Below are 21,929 nucleotides of genomic sequence, written 5' to 3'. Positions count from 1 at the left end.
ATGTAAATTACTCACTTCTATTGGTTACAGTATTCTTTTAGTTTAAAATTTTGCATAGTTTTATTTTTATTTTTTAGTACACATCAACTTGTGGTGCTCAGTTGTAGGGTATACCCAGAAGTCCTCCCTATTGCTTGATTCTTTTGTTAGTATGTAATGCATCGTTTGGCCTTTCAGCCAGTTGACTGCGTTTCGTTTTGTTTTAGGGTAAGGTATACTGTCAGGGTTCAAAAATTAAGCAGGCGTAACGGCGTTGGGCGTAGATCTGCTGACGCTCGCTGTCTTTCGTCTTACGTAGAGCCATATGCCTTTTACCTTGTCACACAATAATGTATGCTCTTCGGTCTTCTGGTGTATCATATAATGTACACAGCGGTGCCTCGGCAAATCGAGTAGAGTGAAGTGTAGAGTTCGTGGTAATTTTCCTGTTTTCAGCAAAGTACCAGGTCGATTTGACATACGTTGGCAGGTTCCGGCAGTGCTTACATCGGTGAGATTTAACCCACCACATTTCATAGGGAGCATCAGAATGTCATATTTCACTCTGAAAATACGTCCGCGACTCACAAAATGTCCTAGTGCAGATGCAATGCTTTTCGACAAAGTCGCAGGTGGTGGCAGAACTTGTGCTACGTAATTTGGATGTGTTGTATACATTTCCCACTGTTACTTTCTGAAGTTCATCGAGTTTCCTAATACTACGTGCTTGTACAGAGACGCGTATGTTGTTAAGAAATTTTCGGTAATTCGCAGCAATAGTGTGCTTGATGTTTCCTTTAAAATCTAAGCCGAGGCATTTCATGGTTACAAGCTCGCGTAACAGACCCTGCGCTTGCATCCCAATTCCACGGCCGATGTTGAAAATCCCCGACTTTTTTCTATTAAGTTTTGCACCAGATGCCTGTTCGTATTTTGTTACTGTTTGTATTGCGCTCTCTACTTCAGTACCAATAACGACTAGGTAGGCAACATCATCAGCTTACACCTTGCACACGATCTTTTCTCCATGTTTTTGTTCGCAGGTTCGATTCCTGCTTCGGGCATGGATGTGTGTGATGTCCTTAGGTTAATTAGGTTTAAGTAGATCTAAGTTCTAGGGGACTGACGACCACAGATGTTAAGTCCCATAGTGTTCAGAGCCATTTGAACCATTTGAACCATTTGAACAATGTTTTTGTAGTCCTTGTAGATGTTTCATAGGGAGGTAAGTAGGGGTTCGATGGCAATGGCGAAGAGTGCCATTGACATTGGACACCATTGCCTAATGGGGCTGGTGACATCAATCGGGCGGCTAATGTGTCCATTGATGACAAATCTTGCTGAGTTGTTTGTTAATGTATTTCTTATTACTGCAATGAATCTAGGTGGGGAGCCTATTGCGCCCATGGTCCGAAGGATAAAACTATGAGTAACCCTGTCGGAGGCTTTATCGAAGTTGAGTGAGATGAGTGCATATATTATTTTGCAGACGTCAGCCGTTGACATTAGGTCCCTGTTATCACAGAGGGTCTGGAGAATTCTCCTATCCTTGCCCACACTTGTTTGATAAGGGCCAGTGACGCTGCTCATTGTGGTTTCCAGCCTGCGAGCGAGGAAGCGGCCAAAGATTTTGTAATCGCTGTTTAAAATCGTGATTGGCGTCAGAGCGCTTACAGTTTTCGTGTTGGTAGTTTTTGGCACTAACACTACGAGTCCCTCCCGAAATTCTTTCGGGATGTCATTTTCAGGGTTTACTAGTTCGTTGCAGATGAGAGTAAACTTGGCTTTTACGAGGCCACTGAATGTGGGATAAAATTCTGCCGGAATTCCGTCTGCTCTTGGAGCCCTATTTTTCATGCTTCCATATATAGCTTCTTCGACATCTTCTTCAGTCACTTCCGAGATGAGAGTTTGTCCGTCCGCGTGGCATACTTAGCCCTGGAGGTTGATCATTAACTCGTCTTGAAGCTGTTCGTCAAATGGTTGACTAGATATTAAGGATTCAAAATGCTGTACGATTGTCTCTTTAATCTCTCTTAGCTTCGTCAGCTTCATCCCATCGTAAATTGTTATTTCAGATAATATATTGCAAGACGCCTTTTGCTTTTACGAATTACATGATGAAGGGAAGTGACTTCGTGCTGTGCTATATTCTGGGCACGTGACCTTATTTGGTAGCCTTCCAGTTGTTTACGACGAAGTGCCAAAAGTTTCCGGCTTAATTTTGTTAATTCTTTCGTAGCTCTCCATAACTGTTGCACGGACTTGTACAAATCCCTTAGACACTGAAAGTAGACATCTATAGTTGGTTTGTACCAAAAGATTTAGTCTTTTGAGTAATTCATGAACACCCTCCGTATTTTAGGCTTGGCATGTTTCAGACACCAGTCACTGCCAGAGTTGTACGAGCTAAATTTGCTTTCACACTCCCTCCATACCTTGTAAAATGCCTTCTGACAAGCTTGGTCTTCCACATGTGACACGTTCAGCTTCCATGTGCCTCTACCTCAGTAGGTCCCTTGTATTATCAGATTGTTTGTGCATATGTACGCAGCATGACCTGAAAAAACGGTAGGCCATACTTCGGAGTGCAAAATGAGGTATTTCAAATTGTGCGTTACATATATCCTATCTAGACGGCTCGCCGAGTGACTTGTGGTATGGGTCAAGCCGGGGGCTGCACCGTGCATATGTTCCTAGGAGTCTATTAGTCTTGAGTCATAAACTATACGTTCCAGTTCAGTAAACTTGTTGAAAATGGGAGTTTGGTCTTTGGCATGCAAAACACAGTTAAAATCTTCTCCCAGAATAAGGTGTTCATATCGAGTTCCAATAGTGGAAAAACTTCTTCTGCCTGTTGCTGGATCCTGAAGGGGATACACATTAATGAGTCGCATTGTTTTTATTCTGGCAGCTATGCCTTTACTGTTTAGTAGTTTTACTACATCTTGGACTACTATGCCCTCCTTTGGGAGCAGACCTGTGCCCAATTCCGTTCCATGCCCTGGGTCTGTAATGGCGTTGAAGCCAATTACGTTACCAAGCTCAATGTCTGTCACTTCTTGTAAAAGGATAATGTCACTGTCTGAAGCATATATAAAATCTTTTAAGTTCTGCAATTTAAAGGAACTATCAATCTTATTAAGGTTTACTGTAGCGATTTTGTATGCTTGGATGTCAGACATTCTTCTTTCTACTTGATCAAACTGTAAAAAACATTCTTCCGTTTTGTCTCGGAAGCTTCTGATTTAAAACGCATTTTAATAATATTCACCGGTAGCAAACGTTTCAGTGCCGTGTCCTTGTTCTTTAAGATGTTCGTTCACGGAGACGTCTTCGTTGAAGAAATTAGCCATCTGTGGTGCTAGCGTATAGTCTGTCGTAGTTTCTGAAACATCTGTCATTTCTGCATCGGCTCTGTTATCTTCGCTTTCGTCTGCCCAGAAGGTTGAGATTATCGTCGTGGGTGGGACGAGTGAACCTACAGGAGAGTGGCTCGTTTCTTGGGGGTGGGTGGTGGCTTTCTTTGTTAGCTTTCCTTGTACGTCTCGTTTTCCCAGCGCAGAAGGGGAACGGTCCTCAGAAACTGGTTTCGCTTTCGTGTTGCTGTAGGTCTGTTGGCTTAAGATTCTACCTATTTTCTTCGCTATTTGTAGGAGTGTGAGTGCTGTCTCCTCTGCACATTTGCGCGCCAGCCGGCATTTCTTACGTTTCTTTGCAGAATTTCCTCTCGACGGACTTTCTTCAGTATCCAAGCTAGTGTCGCTTTCCTGCAAGGTGTGTCGGTCTTCACCTTCCGTCGGATCTGCTGCCTTTACTGTTGCAGGTGGCTGTTTCGGTGGAACTTCAACTGTTTTGGTAGATTGGCGGGACTCTTGTAGATAGACAGCTATGACGGCACTGACGTCCATCGGAATTTCAGTGTCTGGAGTACTCGTATTTGCACACAATTCAGGGGGTGAGGAAGCAGTCGGCCGGACGCGTGCCACGGCGGCGTAAGTTCCGGGCAGTGTTGTCATCGCAGGTGGCTATTCGGCCTCGCTTGCCGGCAGCTGTGCAACGTGCCGCTGTATAAATTCTGCGCGAACGTGCCCAGGCTTGTTGCAGGCGGTACAGGTTCGCGGTTGGTCGTCATAAATTACAATCCCTCTGCATCCGCAGACATTGATGTACGACGGGATGCGCTTTTGTAACTCTACTCGAAGCTGCCGTACTCCGTTGAGTACTGGAAATTTATGGGCGCTTGACCATTTCTCGGCAAACTTGCTGAGCTCTTTCCCAAAGGGTGAAATTACGGCATTAATTTGTTCTGTTGTAATCTCAAAAGGCAACTCGAATATTCGAACTGTGCGAATGCCAAAACCAGCATGTGTAACGGTGACTTCACCAACGTTTCCATCAGAGTGCTAAAATTTCATGACACCTCCGGAAGACTCAACTATTTTCTAGCGCATCTCGGAACTACGCATTTTAAAAAAAACGACATAAGCTAAAATCGACAGGTGGATCCCTATTATATCATTAAAGGAGAGCTTCACATCTTCTTCTAACCAATTCTCTACTTCAAACGACTTGGGTCGAGCATACCGAGGATCAAAGGTAAGTTTCAACGTGTCTTTTCGACTTGGTTGGGCCATCGCAGCATACTTTTATTCCTTCTCGAAGTGATCTATAAACAGAGCTTTAAGCTGCAGCAAGCGCACACTACACCACGTCCTACCTCCACGCTGTCCGCCGGCTAACTCCAAGCAAGTGCTCTACCAACTGAGCAACCCAAGTACGACTCACGCCCCGTCCTCACAGCTTTACTTCTGCAGTGTCTCGTCTCCTACCTTCCGAACTTTACAGAAGCTCTCCTGCGAACTTTGCAGAACTAGCAATCCTGAAATAAAGGATATTGCGGAGATATGGCATGTTTCCAGAATCAGATTTTCACTCTGCAGCGGAGAATGCGCTGATATGAGACTTCTTGGAAGAAGTAAAGCTGTGAGGACGGAGCGTGAGTCATGCTTGAGTAGCTCAGTTGGTAGAGCACTTGCCCGCGAAAGGCAAAGTTCCCGAGTTCCAGTCTCGGTCCAGCACACAGTTTTAATCTGCCAGGAAGTTTCATATCAGTGCACACTCCGCTGCAGAGTGAAAATCTCATTCTTTAAACATCCCCCAGGCTGTGGCTAAGCCATATCTCCGCAATATCCTTTCTTTCAGGAGTGGTAGTCTGCAAGGTTTGCAGAAGAGCTTCTGGTATGTTTGGAAGCTGAAGAGTAGTTACTGGCTGAATTAAAGCTGTGAGGACGGGGCGTGAGTCGTGCTTGGGTACCTCACTTGGTAGAGCACTTGCCAGCGAAAGGCTAAGGTCCCGAGTTCGAGTCTCTGTCCGATACACCGTTATAATGTTCCAGGAAGTTTCATATCAGCACACACTCCGCTGCAGAGTGAAAATCTCATTCTGGGAACAGTCTTCTAGCACAGAGTGAGTAGATAAACTGGCACAGAGAAGGAAAACAAAACAACATTACCTAAAAATTTCTAGCATGTGGAGGTCCATGCCACCTTAGTGGTTCAGATATTAAGATAAGTTTGACATAGAAAGCACGTGATTAAAATTTTCGGCTAATAAACCACTTGCAATTAGTGGACCACGTGTTGTTCACACACCACACCCACAGCAGCAACATCGATCAGCATTGTCCCCTGTGCCTACTTAGATGCATCCGTGACGACTAGAACCAAATCTGAATGGCGGCAGATATGATTAGATCTAGTGTATTTGCCCGGGAAAGAATGCCAGGCGTGCAGAAGTGAACCTCGTACACACTGGCAGTTCCAGTTCCACATGCTATGATGGGCTTTTGGGAGTTGACTCACCTCTAACTCAGTCTGCAATTAAGAAATCCGCAGTACATAACTATGAGAACGTACGGACTTCACACACACACATCAAAAAAAGTTTAGCATCACCTCGGTTCCCAAAACTCCTGAAGATAGACGTTCCCTGTGCATATTGTATCACAGACACAGTGCCTTTGACTGTTGAGTGATGTCACATGTAAACAACAATGCATTAGCAGCGCCTTTAAGACGGAGGTGTTCCGACAGCCGATCCGTTCCAGTCATTCCACCAGGAAGGCGGTTGTCTGAAGTTCAACCATGCCTAGACGATCAATACCGCGGTTAGATTGCGGTAGCATTGTTACTTTCTGGTAGGAAGGGCTTTCATCGAGGGAAGTGTTCAGGCGTCTCGGAGTGAACAAAAGCGATGTTGTTCGGACGTGGAGGAGATTCAGAGAGCCAGGAACTTTCTGTGACATGCTCGCTCTGGCCGCCCAAGGGCTACTACTGCAATGGAATGACCGCTACCTATGGACTCGGAGGAACCCTGACAGCAATGCCACCATGTTTAATAATGCAGCCGCAGGAAGTCGTGTTACGACTCAAGCTGTGCGAAATAGGCTGCATTATGAGCAACTTCACTTCCGACGTCCATGGAGAGGTCCATCTTTGCAACCACGACATTATATAGCGAAGTACAGTTGGGCCCAACAACATGCCGAATAGGCCGCTCAGGATTAGCATCACGTTCTCTGCACTGGTGAGTGTCGCATATGCCTTCAACTAGACAAACGTCGAGACATGTTTGGAGGCATCCCGGTCAGGATGATCGTCTTAGAGACACGGTCCAGAGAGTGCAGCAAGGTGGAGGCTCCATACTGTTTTGGTGTTTTGGGACGGCATTATGTGGAGACCGACGTACGCTGCTGGTGGTCATGGAAGGCCCCGTACCGGCCGTACGATACGCGAATGCCATCCTCTGACCTATAGTGCAACCATATCGGCAGCATGTTGGCGAGGCATTCGTATTCATAGACGACAATTCGCTCCCCCATCGTGCACATCTTGTGATGACGTCCTTTAGGACAACTTCGCTCTACTGGAGTTGAGGAATGAGACAATCTTGACCAACAGTACCTTGATGAACTCGTGGATAGTATGCCAAGATGAATACATGCATGCATCAATGCAAAAGGACTTGATAGTGGGTATTAGTGGTACCGGTGGGTACAGCAATCTGAACCACCTCTTCTGAAGGTCTCGGTGTACGGTGGTACAACACGCAATGTGTGGTTTTCTAGAGGAATAAAAAGGGCGGAAATGATGTTTATGTAGGTCTGTACTCCAAATTTCTGTATGGGAACCGAGGTGATGCAAAACTTTTTATGATGTGTGTATATACCTTCTGTCCTCAATGCATTCCCTCCTGTAAATTCGAATAACCTCAGATAGATGCTCCAAACTTTGCTTGAGATAATTCTCTGTAACAACCACAGCGCTGGTCGCCAATACGAATTAAGGTTAGATCAAAACCAATTCACTGCTTCAAGTACCGTCGTAAACGATCCCACCACTGCACTCCCATACTTCGTATACAGATCGCCAACACTGGGTGCTCACACTGATAACTCCCGGAGTCAGTCTAGCGTCCCCTCAGGTCCTCTCTGTTCGAAGGCTTGCAACCAACTCCACGGCTTGCAACCGACTCCACTCGTGGCCCCTCCGACCTATCTCCTCTGCTTCGGCAGATCAGGAGTCAAAGAGCACAGAGCACAATTAGTAGGCCGGAAATGTGTGGTTGTCGAGCTCCGACTGACCAATGTTACCCATTCAGATGCAGGCGATTTGTGGCTAGTCTGGTAAGTGAACGTTTTTGGACTCGTCTAGCAGTGTTGTTTTGTCAAACTGGAATGTTACGCTGTGATTTTTGTCCTTTGTAGCGACTTTGGCGGCAGATATTTCAAAAGTTTACTCTAAAAGAATTAATTAAGAGAGAATGTACTTAAAGATATTGTGTGAGCAAGTATTCATCATTGTCTAAGTTCGTTCCTGCTGTTCTACTGGGATTGTACGTATGCAAAAATCAATGCATATGACTTTTACATTTCATAACTGTTGCACTTTACACCATGACATGTCGAGCATCTGCTACACTTCTTTTTGCGTAGTAGTGTATTATCGAAACAAATTAATGGGGATGCGGTACTTTTAGCATAGCTGATGTAGGATTCAACGTGTCCGTAGTAAACATCACAGAACATTAGTGTGTAACATAATTTGCCTAGCTTAGACTATTAATCTGAAACCATTAATCTGAAGTAATTTAAATAGTAACTACCGTGCTGGCTGGGATAACTTAGTGGAAGTGCACGTCATTCTGCGCTCTCTTCACCGATTCCCTGTCATTTTACGACCGTGCTTCGTTACGGCTCGTGTACTAGTGATGATATAGATATACACAATCTGTTCAAAAATATGCGGACACCTATAACTGGACGTTAACATGGTATGTGCTTACCCGTTGCATTTATGATAGCTTCTGCTTTGCTTTCAAAGAAATTGTCTAAATGACAGTGTCGGAAGTGGAAACCCACTACTCTTCAACAGCCGAGGCTAGAGAAGTTAAACGGCGGGATATGTTATCAGACGGTTTACGACCTACTCTCCTATGTTCATTGTTCCCACAATGTTTAGGTCTAGTGACGTGGATGGAAATTGTGCACTACGAATGGGGTGGACTGGATCTGATTTTGATTTATCTGTTATTTGTAGACTTTATGTCGTACTCTATTCTACTCTTTTTGAGATTTCCTTGGAGTGGAGTATGACTTTTACTACTGAAAATCCTTTACGTGTGAATGGCCAGATGAAATTTCGAGTTCATGAATTAATTTTTCAGGTCAACTTTTTGACACAGGGCTGTGAAATAACATGAGGCCCTATTGTTACAGTACTTTATATCACCACTTTAGTACTTGCGGCGGTTCCATCTCTTCCATATTGTGTTCCTGGATATGAACTCAGCCAGGTATAAAAGATTCAAAACACTAGATTTTTTTAATTCATTCATTGTAGTATTGAAATCAGCAACATCGTAGATAATGCGTAAGAATTTTAATTAATTCGCGATATCAAAGTTTCTTTGGTCTTCTCCTGTCTAACAAATTATTAATTGTAACAGGCAACATATTTATAATTGCTTATCTCTATGTAGAACCTGTATTAAAATATTTCAGTGGTCAGCAAGGTGTTGGAGGAACAGTTGAGCGCTTTAGGACAAGAACGCTGCTCTCCGTGGCCACGACATCCCCTAGCTGTTGTAAACTATATGCTTGCCCCACTGGCAGATGTTCCACAGAGAGCAGATCTGCATAACCGCAGCAACCACGATGCAACCGACGTGCCACCTCGCAGGCACCTACATATTTCACGAGCGTGCGACAGACAGTCCCAGAGGCATACCGCAAGCCTCCTGCAAATCCGACGTATTCCCGTGTGTGCTACTACAGCTATGCAACAGCTCCCACAGTTACTAGATACTGCACCCACGAGCACAGGTGCCTACGTTTCTGTTACTGAATCTCTCAGCACGTTCTCTTATTCATAACAGTTCTACATTTTCTAAAATATAGATCTCTTTGAAACACATGAATTCTGGTTTGTACGAGGCAGCGATTTATCAATCAGTAAGTTTCGTTTTCAGCTTCACTGACTGTTTTTGGCGAGGAAGGTATGGAAGGGTATGGTTATCAGTCTCTTGATTGGTAATAAGCACTTCCCGATGCTTTTCTCTCCTGTGTCAACATCTTAAACCATCACATATTGATGCGTAAATACAAATCTGTGTCTTCCACTATATTTTTTGCTCTCTACTGCACCTTTTTCCATACATTCCTTTCCTCGGCGATTGAGCTCGGATCCCCCTATATCTCAATGCTGTGTAACGTCCCCCCTGTAGCATCTGGATTCTGTAATTTTCTGTGCAAAATGATTCAAATTTAAAACGTAGGGATTGGCATCGATATAAAATTAAAACATAAGAAATTAGTAACATTTGGTGTAACTTTGAAACGATGATACTCCTTTCACCACTACAATCTGAGTTATAGCACATACCACAAAAAGTAAAAAAGTTGATGGTTTCAGAGTTTCTTTAATACAGATGCTATCGCTGAAGAAATGCTGCTTTCACTGCATCTGTAGCCTAAGAAGAGAGACAGCTAGCCACAACAATATCCATGTTTTACTGGTCTCTTTCGTCTTTCCTTTTCCATTATCCAGTAACCGACTCTATTCTTTGTTGTACTTCCTCTGCTAAGACAATTTCTCTCCATTTCCTTCTTCTCTAATTCTTCCATACGTATCAACTAGATCTTGTCACATTTGAGACAAATCTAATGAGAAAATTTCTTAACACGGAGTTAATAAAACAGTCATCTCATAAGTTGTAGATAATTGTTGCTGTATCTAGCATCAATCTGTTAGTACTGTTTTCTTTTCACATCACCACAACTGTTACTGTTCAAGAATTACACATGTTGTAACGCTGATTGATGATTCACTAAGGATTCCTGGTTAGACGTAAAAAAGAGATGTCAGCCATAACACTGTCAGGTGTAATAAATACAGAAGTAAATTAATAATCGCACCTCCTTAAGCTACATGTTAGTTTTTCATGTAAATTTCTTTATGATAACTTTAGAATAGTTCTGGGGTGTGTACAATTACAGTTTTCTTTACCTGTCAGCTAAAGGCACGAGGCTAGGTACAGTATTGATGCATTTGGCCAATAAAGTAGTCTGAAATTTGAAAATTCATATATAAATATATATAGGCAGGCTATGAGCACTATTTGAGAAATACAAGATTCGAGTCCTCTTCGAGTAATCAGATCACTAAGCGAAGAAGTTTCAGGTGTAACGCTTCTTTAGAGGAAATTCGAAAACTCTTATTACGCTTTCTAGACGGCGCTTAGTGAATGTAGTTCTGCAAGGCACCACTAAATTTAAAAATTGGCCTTTCCATGCAACAATTAAGCCTATCATTACAAAGGTATGTATTTAAATGAAGTACATAGAGGTATTTCAATTCCTAACTCTTAAGCCATTTTCTCGTCATACATATGTAGTCACATGATATATTCTGCTTCAACGGTACTATCATTTGTCAATCAGTCACTAAAGAGGGAACTCAAAACTCACTCTAATATAATGTAGTGAATGCACCCTTGTTGAAAAGTTCATATAAGGAAATTCCAAAAATAGTACACGGGGTAAGGTTTTCAAACGAGGGCTACGTCTCCTTATCAACCTCTGATCGGTTGCGAGTTTGAAACCACAGTGAAAATGCGATGAAGCTTTGCACAGATGTTTTGCACAGTGTCTAGTATGTCTCTCGATCGCGTGATGAGTGACAATGAGCACATAAAGATGCGTAGGTCAATAGAATCTCCCGCCAAGTGAGAAGTGAATCTTGAGGGATTCCTCCTGCTTTCGCGCAGGGCTCGTAACGTATCAGCCATGCGTTTCCCTCTTCAGACCAATGCTGGGTCGCATACTGAAGGTGTAAGTTTTCGATAGGAAATATATGCTCTCCCAGCATACATCCTGGACTTGACTCCCTCTAATTTTCACCTCTTTTCTGACCTGAAGCCCGGGATTTGAGGACAGTATTTTGACACAGACAGCGAGCTGCGGACTAACCTGTGTTGTGACAAATGGGAGTAAAAACAAACAAACACCGTAAAAACATACCTCGAAGACCCAACGCTACCTAGTGACCGCCATGTCCTCCTCGGGCCTCTGGCGTCATCGGATGCGGATACGTAGGTGTAGGTGGTCAGCACACTGGAAGTAGTCGTTATGAAAATATAACAGGTTATGTTAACACAGATTTGATTACCTTACAAAAGTGGGAGACGTAATTTTAAAAAATGCATGATATTCCCATAGCCTTACGAATGTAATATTCGGTTGGTTAAGCAATGCCATTAAGCAATGTCATTTTTATCGAGGGAGAATGAGAGCATCGTTGGTTGCGGCGTCTCAGTCGACTCGTCTAACTCTGTGCTTCATCATGCTGCTTCGGTTTTGGTATATCAAATGAACATACATAATATTTATTTCAAAAATTACATTCAAAAGTGGAAGCTTACTAGTAGCACAAAAACATATATTAATTCAGTACTTTTGACACCACATTATGTTTACTTCTCATTACCCTCGTTTTTGAGCCTTCAATCACCTGTGTACAATTACTATAACAAAAGGCTTTAGTTCTCTTAATCTACGGTAAAAGGCTATGTACATCTTTGTTAAGTAGCTCGTAAACTAATTGTGTAACGAGATTCAACGTATCTGTTTCGTAGTGACAAGATCTTTAATCAGACGTGCTTAACTATTACATAGCTATGGTACTCCATATAATTCTATTGTGAATGAAGATTAAAATGTTCACTAGGTGACAAACACTTTTGTCGGTGAATCACTTTGAACCATCGAACGACTAATACTGACGTCTGCAGAACGACCTGGGTGCTACCTCCTCGTCTCTGGTGTCTGGGCAATATCCAGCGTGTGCCGTATCATCACAGACGGTCTCGCTCAGATTTATGAGTGCGCTCGCGTGGTTGATATATGTTGGTGACCAAAGAGACACCACGTCACACAGTCCACATATATATCAGTGAACATCGCAGCGTAAAAAGTACTGGAAAACAGCTGATTCGTGAAATACGTTACAGAACCTCATTTTATCACATGTGTGAAGGAAAACTATAGCATATTATACATCTGAGGATGTGAGTTAAAATACGGAGTGCGAAGGCCGATTAAGAAAGACATTTGACTTTTCAGAAATAAAACTAAGTAACAGTGACTCAATGATTCTTAGACAAGAATGATTTTGTGTAGTCTATCAATATTAAAAGGAGGAAGGCAAATCAGGATACCATATGGTATACATATCAGTCGACGAAAGAGTCGCAGGATCACATTCTCTGATTGAAAAAGCTTGGAGGCAGTAATCTGCTGTGACGCTTCCACTGAAAGAATCTCTAAATTCACCTTAACGGGAGTGGGAATCCGTAGGAAACACGAATGTGGATGGCTGAAGTGAGGCTCTAAACCCGTTCCTGTCAGATATGAGTCCACTGTCACTCCCGATTCCAAAACAGGCTGTTTGGTATTCCTCAATGTTAGCATACTTCAATTTTCACCACTGTTTAAAGTCTCTAAGAGTGTAGGTGAGAGTCTGAGAACTAATTCTAACTGAAAGTTCATTTTTGCTTTCGAAATCGATGTAGTGTACGAAATACGATATCAAGAAAATTGACCCAATAAAGTTCAGCGTGTCTTGGACAGGACCTCTAGTGAAATTTAATGTGTAGGCTTTTGTGGTAGATGAGAACATTTGTACGTCAGTGAAGAAGTAACAAAATTTAATCAGTATCTACACCAAACTTACAAGCAAGATCAATAAGGTAGAGGTAGGCGAGTAAATGTGGAAGCATGTGGGTAATGTGGAAACGTGTAGTATCTGGCCTGCAGAGTTCTGCACTCCAGCGAGGCAGCCAGAAATTGTTGCAATAGTTCCTATTTTTCACGGTAGAGAGTTACCAGTCAGTTGAGCTATAGACGCCGTGTCAGTGATGCAATTTACGTAAGCGCATTTCCTAAACCTCTTTCGAGGGAAGTTGTGGTATTATATTTATCTCACAATCCACAAACCTGTGGGAACCTCATTCTCGAAAGCAAACGAAAAAAAAATGGCTCTAAGCACTATGGGACTCAACTGCTGTGGTCATTAGTCTCCTAGAACTTAGAACTACTTAAACTTAACTAACCTAAGGGCATCACACACATCCATGCCCGAGGCAGGATTCGAACCTGCGACCGTAGCAGTCGCACGGTTCCGGACTGCGCGAGAGCAAACGGATTCAACAAATAAGCTGTAGACAAGTTTTTGACATTTTGGAAGCTGAGTACAGTAAACTCTCCTATAGCGATGGTCGTGTGTACAATTTGGACGAGACTGGGCTCTCTGTCGTCCAGAGCAGAATAACACATGTAACTGGACTGGAAGGTAAACGTCAAATAGATGCCCTCACATCAGCAGAGCGAGGATCCGTGATGACAGTCATACGCTGTATCAGTGCTGGCGGTACTTTCATACCAGCAATGATGATCTTCCCCAGGAAGAACTGGACTGATATTCTACTGAAAGGAGCACCACCTGGAACAATTGGTAAATGCTATCCTTCAGGCTGGGTTCAAAATGAGCTCTTCGGCGAGTGGTTTGACCACTTCATTTCTAAGGCACATCTCTCAAAGAGATCTGCCGTGTTGATCGTTCTTGATGGACATAACAGTCATGCCAGAAACCTTTACATTTTAGAACGTGCAAGGGAGAACCATGTTACAATCGTGAGCATCCCACCTCACACTTTTCATAGAACTCAGTCACTTGATAAGACCTTTATGGGCACTCTAAAAATCTATTACGCTGAGTATGTTTGCCAATGGTTGCGGCACAGCAGACGGCCTTTAGGACCAAATGACATATCTTAGTTTTTGGGAAAGCCTACCTAAATTGCCAGACTGGCTCTGTTCCTGCAAAAGGATTTTTGGGGACTGGAATTTTCCCATGTTACAGGACTGTTTTTGCAGAAATTGACGTTATAGCTGCTGCGTCGGCTTTAGACGTCTTAGAGGAACTTATGAGAATCCAGCATCTCCAAGTGGAAGTAACTACGTCAGACAAGAAGACAGCCAGAACTCATTCAGACCTGTGACAATTGACAGCCCAAGAGAAGACGGCCAAAGAGAAAGCTGAACGTCAGCAACGTTATCAAATATCTAATAGAGACACGTGTGTGTCTCCACAAGATATCAAGCCAATTCCTCCTCTAAAGAGAACGGTTTCCAACAGAGGTCGTAAGCCAGGTCCATCAGCTGTTTTGACATCTTCGCCTTATAAAACACGCCTTGAAGATTCCTCAATGAAGGGTAAACAGAATATCCCTAAGACACCTGCCAAAAGCAAGAAAAAACGTGCAGCTCCTCCAAGAAAACCATGCAAAAACGACTTAAGTTATCTGAAGATTTAGATGAAGGGCCCAATGCACCAACTGTCTCTTCAGGTGAGTCAGATTTGGATCTTCCAGTTGGGGAAGAAAAACCTACAGAAGAAGATGACATTTGTATTTTTTGTGGATGCGCATTTTCCAAAGAGAACTGTGGATTAAGTGTGAAGTGTGTGAGGAGTGGAGTCACTCTTTGTGTACCGGAAACGAAGGAGATATTTACTTTTGCGATTTTTGTAAGTGAACTTCGCTTATGAAGCATTTTTATATTACAGTTGCCTTCAAAATATTTTTTGTTTTAAATTTAATATAAAAATAAAATAATTTTTCATAGTTTTCGTTCGAAGTAGTCAGTTTCCCACAATTTTAAGGCGTTTCCACGTTACCCACACATCTTAAAAAATTAATGAGCTGTTGTGCAAGCAGATTTTTTTTTTAATTTTTAGCATATTTAGTTTTTGTGTTTCATAATATGACATTCATTGCTAAAACTTTATGAATTAGCTTCTGCTAATTTTTGAAGCGGAAAGAGAGGTAAACATTTCTTTTATACAGCAAAAACAAACTGGGTTTCCACATTTACACCCCTACCTCTACCACTTGAGAAGAAATCGCGTTTATGCCGTCGCTAACGGCAGGCTAACTAGCCTTTCCGCACTCGTACAGAACAAGTCAACTGTCCCTCTGTCCCTCGATCGTTACTAACAAAGCAAGCACGGTGACGCACGTGGCAACACGACGGTAAACAGAGGGGACAAATGAGCTTGGAAACACAGTGTATACCAAACGGATAACCTGTTTATTGTTGGTAAACTGCAAGGATAAAGGAAAACAAACTGAAGCGAAACGACTAACCTGGTTTCCCACTAAATCGGAAATTCTGTTGTTAGACGCAAGTGTCAGGAAAATTTATTAGGGAATGCTTACAGCAGTCAGCAGTTCATTTCGGTACGCCATGTTCTCGTTCCTCTGATGGGTTAAAGCCATGATGCAGCTGGAATATTACTTTTGCCAGACTTTATTTGTTAAGAGATGACGACCGGCCAGATTCGACTTTAGCGGCCGTTTTATAGACGATGCAAGTATAATTAAGAACATATTTTCACTTATCAATAAAAACAATACCAATTACCGTTATACAGATTTATTTCTAAGTAACCAGTTTTGACGTTGCTATACGTTATATTTAAGCCACTACTGCTCCAATCCAATAACCCTCATGTTACAAATATGGCATTGCCTTTAACTGGTCTCGTAATAGCTATTGCGAATGCCCCTAATAGCTATTATGAGAATAGTTAAAGGCACTGCCATATTTGAAAAATGAAGGTTACTGGATTGGAGCAGTTTCGGCCTGAAGACGATGTAGTGTAACGTCGAAAGTGGTTGCTAGCATGAAATCTATATAACGGATATCGGTATTGTTTTTATTGAACATTGAACAGTCGTAGTCCCATACTTCACCAGAAGATGGAGTTACATTCATATATTTACATCGTGGGGTTGCAATATGCACATGTACACATGGCCGTAGTATCGCGTACACAGCGTATAAAAAGGTAGCGCATCGGCGGAGCTGTCATTTGTACTCAAGTGATTCATGTGGATAAGATTACCACATGATTAAGACCGCACGACGGGAATCAACAGAAGACTTTGAACACCTTGAGAGGTGGTAGAAGCCCCCTCTCATATTTCTATCTTACGATTTTCCTCTCTAATTGCATGCGGTGAGAAATTGATATTCCTTCACACGCGGACTTCCCACGCAGCGTCTCTCGTCACCCGGGTGGTCCCGTGAGAGGCGGGCTCTGCTGATCTTGAAAGGGTAAGCTTACGGGTGTGAGGGAGTCGAGTGAATGCCTTCCAGACGCCGACACTGTAGAATAGCGGCGGAGACCAGCTCGCAGGGGCCTGAAGTAGCGGCTGGGCTAGAGGTTCTGTTACCTCGAAGAAACTTAGCGAAAACACTTTCTGGTGGGCTACCAGCGAGGCGTGGGAATGACTTGTGTACCCAGGCAATTTTGGCGGGCAAATTCCCTCGCTTTCTGCAAATTCGTAACTGTGATTGGCTTGCTCAGGGCATAGCTCCGTGACGTAGCAAAATCGCCACAGATATTGGCGTCAAGAATCTCCATTGGTGGAATGGTAGTGCTCCGGCAATAGAGTAGAATTTTCCGCCGGTTTTCGAGTTGCTGATTGGAACGGTTAACCATGGCCACTGTCGTGGGGTCGGGAATGTTCGGTGTTCGGTTTGTACGGGTGCTCTTGTGGGTTAGTCGGCTCCCGCCTTTCGGTTGGAGTAGGTTACAAGATTGAGCTCTCGCTGCTCTGGACAGCCTGCCTTCCGTTGGCTGTCTAACATATTTTTATTTAATTGTAACTGTTTGACGAAGTTGCTGAAGTTTAGACTTCAACGTAATTTTCCGAGTACAGTTGGCAATTGAGCGTTCTGCGTACAAGCGGCCTGTGTTGTCTGTCTTGAGCAGTTCTGGCTAAAGTTGACTGTATCGGAGTTACTGTGGGACTTCGCTTGTCAAAATTAATTACTGTACCGTCAGTGATTGTGTGGCGAGCCTTCTTCGTCTCCCTCGGAGGCGCATTTGTATTGCTAGGAAGTCTTTAGTCTGGAACAACAAGACCCGGATAATTTGTTTCGGGCTATACTCGCGACATTTTCATCAAAACGACGGGACGTCGAAGCAACCAACCATCTCCTCCGGTACGCAAGATCGTGTGCTTGCAGTTAAGAAGACAGTTTGGTAATGTATGTCAGCAGCACCGGCAGATAGGGATTTTCCTAGGTGATAATCAGAGCTCAGCAGAGCACGCCTGTTCGTCTTTTTCTAACTTTGTTCTGTCTTGGGTGTTCATTGTCTGAGTTCTCACTACTGTATCAGCAATTAATGTTGGGTTGGCTGTGTGTTTCTCTTAAGATTTGAGTTGCAAGGAATTGCCTCCACATACCACTCCGTCATAAATGTCACAATCTAGTTTATGGGCAACATCACCTTCACAGCATTTATTTGAGTATCCAATTTGATCCAGTTTGATGTATTGTAAATGTTTCATGTGTATTATTTATTATTTTCGGTTTAGACATAATAAATCTAATTCTTATTTTGGACAGAACTTTCATTCTGTTAATCGATAGAGCAACCCTTTCATTTCTCACTATGTTACTGAAACTTTCCTTTGTTTAATTAATGTCTAACAAAGTAAATTATTGCAGGTGCCAAACTCTTTTCTACTCCACTTGCAGGGTCGATTACAGCCAGTTCGCGTTTCTTGTTAATCCATGTGCTACAGCAAAAATCGGAGTTAGAATGGGGGGGGGGGGGAGGGGGAGCTTAGAGTATATGAAGATTCTGGATGATTTTAGTGTTAAATACACTGCTAGCCCCGGCACCTCGCAACCTGAATGGTAATTGGAGCTAGACGCATGGGAAATTCTATTTCGGAAGTCGTTAGCGAATTCAGTACTCCAAGATCCACAGTGTCCAGAATGTGCTTATGGTATTAGTTTTTAGACATTTTCTATCACCACGAAAAACTCAGTGGTCGGCGGCCGTCACTTAACGACCGAGGGCAGTAAGTTGTCAGTGCTAACGGACATGCAGAACTCCGTGAACTAACCACAGATACCACTGTGGGGCCCGCGAGGAACGTACCTGTTAGAACAGGGACGACAAATCAGGCGTTAATGGGGAATGGCAGCCCACTGACTGACACGAGTGCCTTTGCTAACAGCATGACATCGCCTGCAGCGCATCTCCTGCGCTCGTGAACATATCGGTTTGACCTCAGACGGCTGGAGAACAGTGGCTTGGTCAGATGAGTCCCAATCTCCGTTGGGTTAGAGTGTGGCGCAAACCCCACGATACCGTGGACCCAGGTTGACAACAAGGCACTGTGCAATCTGGTGGTGGCTTCATAATGCTGTGGGTTGTGTTTACAAGGAATGTACTGGATCCTTTGGTCTGTTCGGCTACTAGAAGACTATCTGCAGCCATTCATGGACATCATTTCCCAAACAGAGATGGAATTTTTAATGTATGACAATGCATCACGTCACTGGGCCACAAGGGTTCGCGGTTGGTCTGAAGAAAGCTCTGGACTGTTCGAGTGAATAGTTTGGCATCCCATCAAACTTTTATGTGACGTAATCAAGAGATCGGTTCGTGCATTAAATCCTGCACTGCTAGCTGCTTCGCAATAATGGACAGCTATAGAGGCAGAGTGGCTAAGTATTTCTGCAAGACACTTCCGACGACTTGTTAAGTCCATGCCACATCAACCAGCTGCACTACGTCGGATAAAAGGAGAACTGGAACGATATTAGTACGTATTCCATAACTTTGGTCCCCTCAGTACATTAGGGGATTGTTGTAGAAATGTGCATTGTGGTACGCTCTTTTAAGTGTATATGTATGTCCTTAAAGTGACAGAGCAGAGGGAAAAAACACATTGCACGATTAAATAAAATGTTTTTGGAGTTGTTTTAAGAAAATGTGGCATAATTTAGTAAACCAAGTAAAGAAACAATTTGGAATTACTTTTCTTAATAAGGTTATTACTCGTCCGTCTTGCAATCTCATCGAAGATATTGAGAAACTTGGTGCATGATATTTTATCATTAGGTTCGATCAACACGGGAATATTACGAAATATTACGTAAAATCAAATGGGAATTCCTGGAAGGAAGAAGACATTATTTTCGCGTAGCACTAATGAGAATGTTTAGACAGTCGGCATTGACCATAGACCGCAGAACGATGCTATTGCACGAAAGAACATTTCGTTTGAGGACCATCAAGACAAGAGAAAGCAGGACTTCTACGCAGACATACAGACATTCATTTTTCCCTCATTCCATTTGCGTTTCGAAACGAAAGGGAATGAGTAGCAGTGGTGCGAAGTACCCTATACCAAACATCGCTCTGTGTCCTGCGGATGATTAATGTAGATGTTGACCTCTTTCTTCGGCAACGGCCTCGCCGCAGTGGATACACCTGTTTCTGTCAGATCACCGCAGTTAAGCGCTGTCGGGCGTGGCTGGCACTTGGATGGCTGACCCTCCAATCACCTTGCGCTGTTACCATTTTTCGGGGTGCAATCAGCCTCGTGATGCCAAGTGAGGAGCTACTCGACCGAATAGTAGTGGCTCCGGTCAAAGAAAACGATCGTAATGACCGGGAGAGCGGTGTGCTGAGCACACGCCCCTCCTATCCGCATCCTCAAATGAGGTTGACACGGCGGTCGGATGGTTCCGATGGGCCACTTGTGGCCTGACGACGGAGTGCTTCTTAGGTTTTTTTATCTCCTTCTTCACTTCAAACAATACGCTTAAACCTGTTATAATACATCGTTGTATCGGTCTTAAGAAACAATGGCGTACGTCACGAATCTAGTGAATATTTGTTGTTGATGGTACTGAAAATAGAGTCAGAACCGTACCCTACGCTTTTATGTTTAGGGAGGAGGGGCGGGGGTGCTAATAGCAGTTACCTACGAGTGTGATATCAAACGAATTAATAAATATTCAGAAATATCGATAAACATGTACACATTTTCTTCGTTAATCATCAGTTAGGTGACAGGTATTGGAGCTACAGGTTCCCAAACGTAGAGAAGGACTGGAATAATCTGATATCAGTTACATAAACATCCGTATAATGTTTAGTAACACAAGAAAAAATGAGAACTGCGCAGCAAAAGAAAGATCAGTTTAATAATGTAGTAAAAGACATGCCTACTGAGAGCAACGATACATAAAATAATGGTGAAAATAAGAGTAAAAATGTTGCCACGGTAGCTAGTATCTGCTGGTATATCTACGTGGGGACTGGAATATACATTCATGTGAGAACCCCTCCAATAGTGTATTATTTCAAAATATTAATAATATGTAATTCATTTGTGGCTCACATTTTGATAAAAAGTACATTTACTACAGTACAGCTGGTCAATACGAGGTGACAATCCCTATCGGCACGCTGCTCGTGGTATACAAGGTGGTAGCGGTGTAAGTGCCGATATTTATGTAAATGACTAAGGACACTGTACTATACAATCTCATATTATTATTGCAGACTAATAATTATAGCTATTACGAGTAGTACTTTTAAGGTTGGTTATTACCTTCAAGCGCCGGCCGCGGTGGTCTCGCGGTTCTAGGCGCGCAGTCCGGAACCGTGCGATTGCTACGGTCGCAGGTTCGAATCCTGCCTCGGGCATGGATGTGTGTGATGTCCTTAGGTTAGTTAGGTTTAAGTAGTTCTAAGTTCTAGGGGACTGATGACCACAGCAGTTTAGTCCCATAGTGCTCAGAGCCATTTGAACCATTACCTTCAAGCATGTGTGGCACAAGCAAGCCATTAATGGCTTTGCAGATTATGTATTGATGTATAGACACGTGGATTGAAAATGGATAGTCTATACTGGCAGGCGTAGTCCACTTGATAGTGCATTTACGATCATGCAAAAAACATCAGGTAGTGAAATATGAGAAGTACTTGAGGAAAGACTATTAGACGTAAAGAAAAAAATTAAGGAACGAAATGGGAATATCTTAATGTATCAATTATCACAATATCTGCACACATACCCCTAACACCAGGTATAACTACGTTTTCATTTTAGAGTAGGTTTCGGTATTTATTAATCAGTGAAACGATCAAAATCTAGAAAGAAATAACGTCTACTCAAGGCATTGCCTTTAAAATAAATAATAAAACTGTGTAAGCAACTTTGAGGTGAGCAAGTATTTGAGTTAAAATATGACGCAATTGACATTGCAAATTCACAGAAATCTTCCGGTCTGAATCTAGGGATATAGGTAGAAATTTTGTCTTGGCAGGTACTAGTCTATAGTTACTAGTCTTCTGTTCGATATAAGGTATGTCAAACAAGCTCAAGACGTATGCAAAACGTTGAACACCTGTAGTGGAATACAAATGCTGTAGTACCAATATATATAACTCGAATCGACGACTCAAATACCAGGCGTAGTGGTAGAGCGTTCAACTCAATTTTAAAC

The sequence above is a fragment of the Schistocerca gregaria genome, chromosome 5 (genome assembly GCF_023897955.1).
Source record: "Schistocerca gregaria isolate iqSchGreg1 chromosome 5, iqSchGreg1.2, whole genome shotgun sequence".
Classification (NCBI taxonomy): Eukaryota; Metazoa; Arthropoda; class Insecta; order Orthoptera; family Acrididae; genus Schistocerca; species Schistocerca gregaria.
Note: the sequence above shows the minus strand (reverse complement) of the source record.